Genomic DNA, 7,014 nt, shown 5'->3' with positions numbered 1-7,014 from the left:
AAAAGTTAATTAGAGAATATTAAAAGAAAACTCCGCTTAGTCCCGGGTTTGAATTTAAAACGTAACTCGACAAGTTTAGTCACCAAAATACAAGTAATGTGATACAAAATAATTGGTAGAGAATAAAAAATCAGTCCAAATTCATTTTATTTAATATTAATTAATTTAATTTTATTATATATTTAAATCTTTTTTATAATCAAGATCAATTAACTAAATTGGTTCAAGCTCAATTTCTCCATTTTAATTATAATAGTAACGGTTAATATATGTAAACTAAATATAACTAAAAATTATTATAGAAATAATATCTAATTTAGATATTTTATCTGTATTCAGCATATGATACGAATATACAAAAAATTAAAATAAAATTTGTATTTTTATAGTTGAAAGAAGTTTATCTTAAAAAAATAAATTTAATAAAAATTTTAAAATTGACTATGACATGTTCTACTGAATAAATGATTATTATTCTTATATAGTTCGAATTATTTTTGGTCTATTAAGGATCAAAGTTTGGATATTTATAAACAAAGAATAATTCAATTTTCTTTTTCTTTCTTTAAGGTTTTTTTGTTTCGGTAAAACAAAAAAATGATAATTTTTTAAATTTTATAAGATTGAATAAAAAATATCAATTAATTATTTATACAAATATCAGAGCATTATTTCTTTAGAGTTTTACGATCTTTTCATACTTTTTTTTTTTGAAAAACTGCTTCAAAGATTTGGATGTTGGAGTCTCATAATATGTCTTCAAAACTTTATTTTTAAAGATTTTATCCCCCTTTTACTCAAGATTCATTTAAATATCTTGGATCCATAAAGTATAACCACACTTCTAATAACCACCACATTTTAATTGAACTTTCTTGTTACTATTCAAACTTTTTCATTAAAATCCACTCTCTTTATATCAGTAGAGTGCAAGAGAACAAGTACAAGTTGTAAGTACTAAAGAAAACAAAGAAAATAAAAGAAAACAAAGAAAATAAAAAGAAAAAAATGACAAAGTAAAGAAAAGGAAAAAAGAAAAAGAAAGAAAAATTAACCACCGAAACAAAATATTTACTAAGTTCATTTATCATTATTGTCATATTCCTCATTCTCTCTCTCGACTGTTTCCTCCAGAGTTCTAGGACGCCACCTACTCTCTCTTGCTTGTGCCTCCTCCCATGGTCTTCGAGCTTTCTCTACTCTTCTTTTTTGTTCCTATATTTGATATAGATGCTCAAAAGGAAAAATTTGTTGTGGGTAGAGAAACTTGTTAAAATTCCTACCAAAACTTTTTCAAGTCAACCCCTTAAGCTTGAGGTTGACTGGGTCCAGCTTGAGGTTCAGATGCAAGAGAAGCAGGAGGAAGCTGATGTTGTGGCTCTTCTTCTTGTCCTTTATTGTGGTATCTTCTTACTCTTCTTTTCATTACTGCAACAGTGATGGGTCTTGCAATTTTTATAAGAATGTCTTGTTCAATGGACACCCCAATTATTTTACAGAGATGATGGATGAGGCCCAGGAATCCAAGCCTTGATCTTGAATCTGAGCTTTGGGCTATGATTCTTATATATATGCGGAGAATGAGATTCTCCACTCTAAGTTCTTTTCCAATTATGATAGAGTGGATAAGGATGGCTTGGTCCACTATCACCATAGAATGATTGGAGGTAGATACAAGTAAATATTGGATAAAATTCAACCATCCCTTAGCAACAGGAACAATGTTTGACCTTCTCAATTGATTTGGCACCCCATTGCATCAAGCTTCTATTGTGCCCCAGGAACATAGATGTCATAGAGCACCTTTCGCTTCCTTATGTTATTTATCATTCTTGTGCATACTCACAATAATTTGGATTAGAATAACGAGGTGGAGGAGAAAGGCGGAGAATTCTTCGGACATTTCGAGACCCATAGTCAATGGATTGGCCTCGGACATAGTTCAAGAAAGTTAGTTTCTCGAGTTCTTGAGCCTCTTCCTCATGAGTTAGCCAAGAATTAGAATAGAACTCATAGACCAAAGTAAGGCCCATATTCCTTGGACTTGCCAAGACACTCCACTTCCGTTGGGAGATTTTGGCTTGAATGACCGGATATTCTTCTGGTTCAAGTCAAACCTCACATTGGGAATCACTGCCTTCCCTTTTACCCACGTTCTATATTGATCCTCATGTAATTTGGATCAGAACCGGGTTATGTCAAAGGATGGAATAGCCGGTTCTTTTTCCTTTCTCTTTCTGAATAGAGGCATTTTGAGTTTTTAGCAAATATAGTAGTACTCAACACAACCACAATACCAAACTTAGAGTTTGGTCGTATGAAAAGAATAGAATGTTACGTGAAGAAAAGAAAAGATGTTTGAATGTGTATGTGATGTGGTATGAATAAAAAATGCATGTGAATTTATAATGCAGTGAAATATGAATCATATGACTGTGAAAGAAAGATGATATATGTGGTGTGCATGTGTGTAGAAGAAATAAGTGTAAAACAAAAACTAAACGAAAAATTGAAAGTTGAAATTGAGGTGTACAGAGATAACGTGTTAATGCAAGCTTTCATGCATGTGAATTATGATATGCAGCGCTAGCTTGGGAAGAGTGATATGCATGCTAGGTGTGTGATTAAACTGATGTGTTATGCATGCATAATAATGGATTTTTCTTGAAAGATAATTCATGGTGGCAGTAAAAAAAGTAAAAACAATTAGTAACTATGCATGCAATGGTTGTGAAAGCTTTTTACTAAGTTAAAATTAAAGAAACAAGGATTAAAATCTTTTTGAAGAGGACGCATGACCCAAGGAGTCACCTAAGGTATAATTTGCTTGGCATTGAGCACCAACTTATGAAGATGGGCTTCACCCTTTAAAGAGCAATTGGAGGCGCCAAGCTTGTGTACCAAACGCTGGGCTTGAGCACCTGGCGCTGGGCTTGGAAAGTGGGCGTTGGGTGTCACCCAAAAACTTGCTCCCAGAAAGCTTTCCTTGCCTGGGCACTGGGCTTCACACTTTTTTCTTTTTTTAATTTGAAAAACAAATTAAACAATAAAGAAAAAAATACAAATGCTTATATGTAAAAGAAAAGGGAAGAAAAAAAATGCAATAAAATTTAATGAAAATGCGTTAATGAAAAAGAAAAGAAAAGACACTAACTGAGATTGGGTTGCCTTCCAACAAACACTTTTTTAACGTCACTAGCTTGACATATGATTCTTCTAGGTTGAGAGTTGGGTTGTCTTATAGCACCTTCCAGTGCCTTCCTCCATTAATTGTGCATTCTCCATCCCCTCATCCGTTTTCGAATCTATGTATTGAAGAGGATCTTCAAGGGCTCCTTTGTCTTCAATCTCTTGGATTAGGAAGTCAATTATGTCAATCTTCATACAACTCTCTGTTTTACTAGGGTGTTGCATGACTTTGAAAACATTAAAATTCATTTGCTCATCATGAACCCTTAGTGTTAGCTTACTGTTTTGGACGTCTATAAGTGTTTGTTCGGTGGCTAAAAATGGTCTTTCTAAGATGATGGAGGCATCCTGATCTTCTTCCATGTCGAGGATCACAAAGTCAACGAAAAAAATAATTTTTTCGACCTTGACCAATGCATTATCTACTATCCCATGTGTAAACTTTATTGATCAATCGGCTAGTTGTAATGAAATTCTTGTTGGCTTTACTTTTTCAATTTGTAGCCTCCTTATCATGGATAGGGTCATCAAATTGATGCTAGCACCTAAGTCACAAAAAGCTTTTCCAATGGTGACATCCCTAATGGTGCAAGAAATTTAGAAACTACCGAGATCTTTTAACTTTCGTGATAGTTTCTTTTGAATAATGGTACTACACTCATTGGTGAGAATTATCATTTCATCCTTCTTGAGGTTTTCTTCGACAGTCGCTCCTTCATGAATTTAGCATAGAGTGGCATTTGTTCTAGGGTTTCGGCAAAATGGATATTAATTTGTAGCTTTTCAAATACATATAAGAACTTGAAAATTTTCTTCTCTTGATTTTGCTTCTGTAGCCTTTGAGGATATAGAATCCTCAGTTCATAAGTCTTCACCTTTTCTTTCTTGATCTTTGTTGGTGCAAGAGTTTTTTCTTCCTCTAGGATCTCCTCTTTTATCTCTTTTGGAGGCTCTTAGATTTTTTGCTCATCCTTTAGGATCTCTTCTTTTTTCTCCTTAAAGAGATAGCCTTACATTCTTCTATAGGGTTTGGAATTGTGTCACTAGGAAAGAAATTTGCAAGCTTCTCTGCCAATTGCTTGCAATTTGCCCACTTGCACTTTGAAACCTTCTTGATTTTTAAATTTTGCTCTTATTTCTTGCATGAAGCTTTGGGTTTGTTGCATGAAGGAGGCAGTGGATTGGGAAAGTTTCTCAACAACAAGCTTAAGAGATGATGGTTTTTGATGATTGGCTTGCTGTTGATATAGAATATTGAAGTTCCTTTGTCCTTGTTTTCTCCAACCAAAATTTGAATTATTCCTCCAGTCGGGATTGTAAGTTTTTGAGAACGGATCATTCTTTGACCTCGAGGAATGTCCCATGAAATTCACTTGCTCAGTGAATGAATGGTCTTTTTTGCTCAATTCACACTCCTCACTCGGGTGTGCTCCTCCACAAAAAACACATGAGGTTTGAGTTCCAATGTCTGAAACTTGCTTATGTCTGAGTTGTTTTGTAACTGAGGAGAGTTGTTGAGTCATGAGTCTATTTTGAGCTAGAATTGCATCCATAGTATCTAATGCCATCACACCATTTTGGCCACAACTATTTCTATCAATTTCAATGCCTCTTCAGGGGTTTTTCTATATAAAGAATCTCCAGCCGATAAATTAATCATCGTTCTTGAGGTTTAAGAGACCCCATCCTAAAAGGTTTGGATTTGAAGCCACTTAGAAAAGGCATGATGTGGACTTTTTTGTGCATCTCTTTATACCTTTTCCAAACTTCATAGAGCAATTCGTCCTCCTTTTGGAAAAAGAAATTAATGTCATTTTTCAACCGGGCTAACTTTTAGGGAGGGAAGTACTTAGTTAGGAATTTGCTAACTAAATCCTTCCAAGAAGTAATGCTGCCCAAGGGGTTGAGCTTGGAACCATTGTATGACTCTATCTTGCAAAGAGAATGAAAATAGCCTTAGCTGGATGGCTTCAGGCTAACTCCATTACTCTTCACTGTATCACATAATTACAGAAAACTAGCTATATGTATGTTCGGATCCTCTTGCAGACTACCACCGAGTTGGTCTCACTCGTTGTGCCAATTGGATCAGTGATGGCTTTAGTTCAAAGTTATTTACTTGAACCGTGAGTATCACTATACTACTTTCGCAGCTATCTGTGGTAAGTATAGTGTAATCACCAAGGGTCTTTCTTGTAACACCCTACCATACAAATCTTTATGCTTAAGTCGTAAAACAGAGGTGGTGTGGCATTACGACCTCTAATATATATATATATATATATATATATATATATAATACTTGAAAGAATATAATAAACGAGGAGCCTTAAAGGATAGGTAACACAAAATCGTGAAATTAAAAGCGCAACGCTCAAGAATCAAGATTACTTGAGTACAAAGAAAGCTAAGATACACTAACATATGTATGTAAATAATGAGAGTAGAGAGTCAAGGTGAAAAATATCAAGCTCCGAACTCAACCTGTGAAGCTAAGGTTGGTCAAAGAATAGTCATATATATATAGGAAACCATAACCCAAAATACATAAAGGTAACCCTAGTTTTCCATAAACCTCTATGAGGTTGAAAAGTAAAACATATATATATATATATATATATATATATATATATATAGTAGCATATATCTAGGCAAAACAAAATATAATATCTCCGAAAAGATCCACTTCACTGAAGAAAACTTTAGACGTCTGGCGAGGTGCCTTTCGACCTGCATCTTAAAAAAAAAACACAAATATCCATATGGAATGAGAACCGGGGGTTCTCAGCATAGTAAAAGTGCCACATACAAAAGATATAAGGTCTCGGAAAAGCTAGAAGCAATCCTAGAACGCCGACATTCAAATTATAAAGCCTAAAGAACTAAAGCAGAAATCGTAAGTCAGGGTGGTTCTCTAAGGACTTCTAATCCTAACCGAAACCATACTAAAACCCTCAACTCTTGTGCCTTTCCTCCAATCCTCCAACACCAGTGAACCTACACAGACAAACAAGCAAACAATGGCAAATACAAGTAAAATACAAGTACTGCAGATAGCAAATATAACAATTAACATAGTAAGTTCACTTAGGCATTCCCAATTAATGCACAAGCAAGCAATTCAAACAATATGCATACCATGCATGCCTGTCCTATGGCTGATGAGTCTCATCTATCGGTTATCAAGCTAACCAGATAAGTCTGGCTGCTAAACCCTGAACTGTCCCCCGTCGCGCATCCCCAAGAGTCTATGCATAGCTTTTTCTCATTTATAAAATTTGCTCATTGGGGGTATCCTTTCTGAGAATTTATACGTGCACAGTCACCCTTACGACGTAGAGTCAATAGATTATCGAGTTTCAACCTGGAGTACGTGGTGACAAGCCACTGCTCTAAACCCAGAAAAACTCGTATCTCAGATAAAATTGAGTACATAAGCCACAAAAGCATTCATAATCATTCATAGTCATTGCATAACCATTCTATAGACATGGCATCACACATATACTTTATATCTTTGCACTTTCATACATAATTCATCATTTCTAATCTTACTTCACCCCAAATTACAACCTTTTCCAAGTTTCACCGCATCACTAGGCATACCACTATGGATTAGGTGCTAAAGAGTAAATATAGAGGTTTAGAGGTTCAAAATTAGGTTTTAAAATACAAAAATTCATTTTTCTAGAAACAGGGGCATCGCATACGCAAGCATCTTGCTCGTGTACGCGGGGCTTGTTTTGTCTTGCTCGCATACGCATCCCCTTGCTCGCGTACGCGAGATACCAAACCTAAAAAGGTTGGTCACGTCGCGTGCAAGTA

The 7,014-nt window shown here is 35.0% G+C and overlaps 1 long non-coding RNA gene across 1 annotated transcript; it reads left to right on the top strand.

Moving 5' to 3' along the window:
• The first annotated feature begins 1,098 nt into the window (after nucleotides 1-1,098).
• Nucleotides 1,099-2,428, top strand: LOC140175286 (uncharacterized). The gene is made up of 2 exons (XR_011865434.1): nucleotides 1,099-1,402; nucleotides 1,500-2,428. It is a non-coding gene; the product is annotated as an uncharacterized lncRNA (long non-coding RNA).
• The last annotated feature ends 4,586 nt before the right edge of the window (nucleotides 2,429-7,014 follow it).

This window comes from Arachis hypogaea, chromosome 9 (assembly GCF_003086295.3).
Source record: "Arachis hypogaea cultivar Tifrunner chromosome 9, arahy.Tifrunner.gnm2.J5K5, whole genome shotgun sequence".
In the NCBI taxonomy this organism is placed as follows: domain Eukaryota; kingdom Viridiplantae; phylum Streptophyta; class Magnoliopsida; order Fabales; family Fabaceae; genus Arachis; species Arachis hypogaea.
Note: the sequence above shows the minus strand (reverse complement) of the source record. Positions and strands in the feature narration are given on the sequence as shown.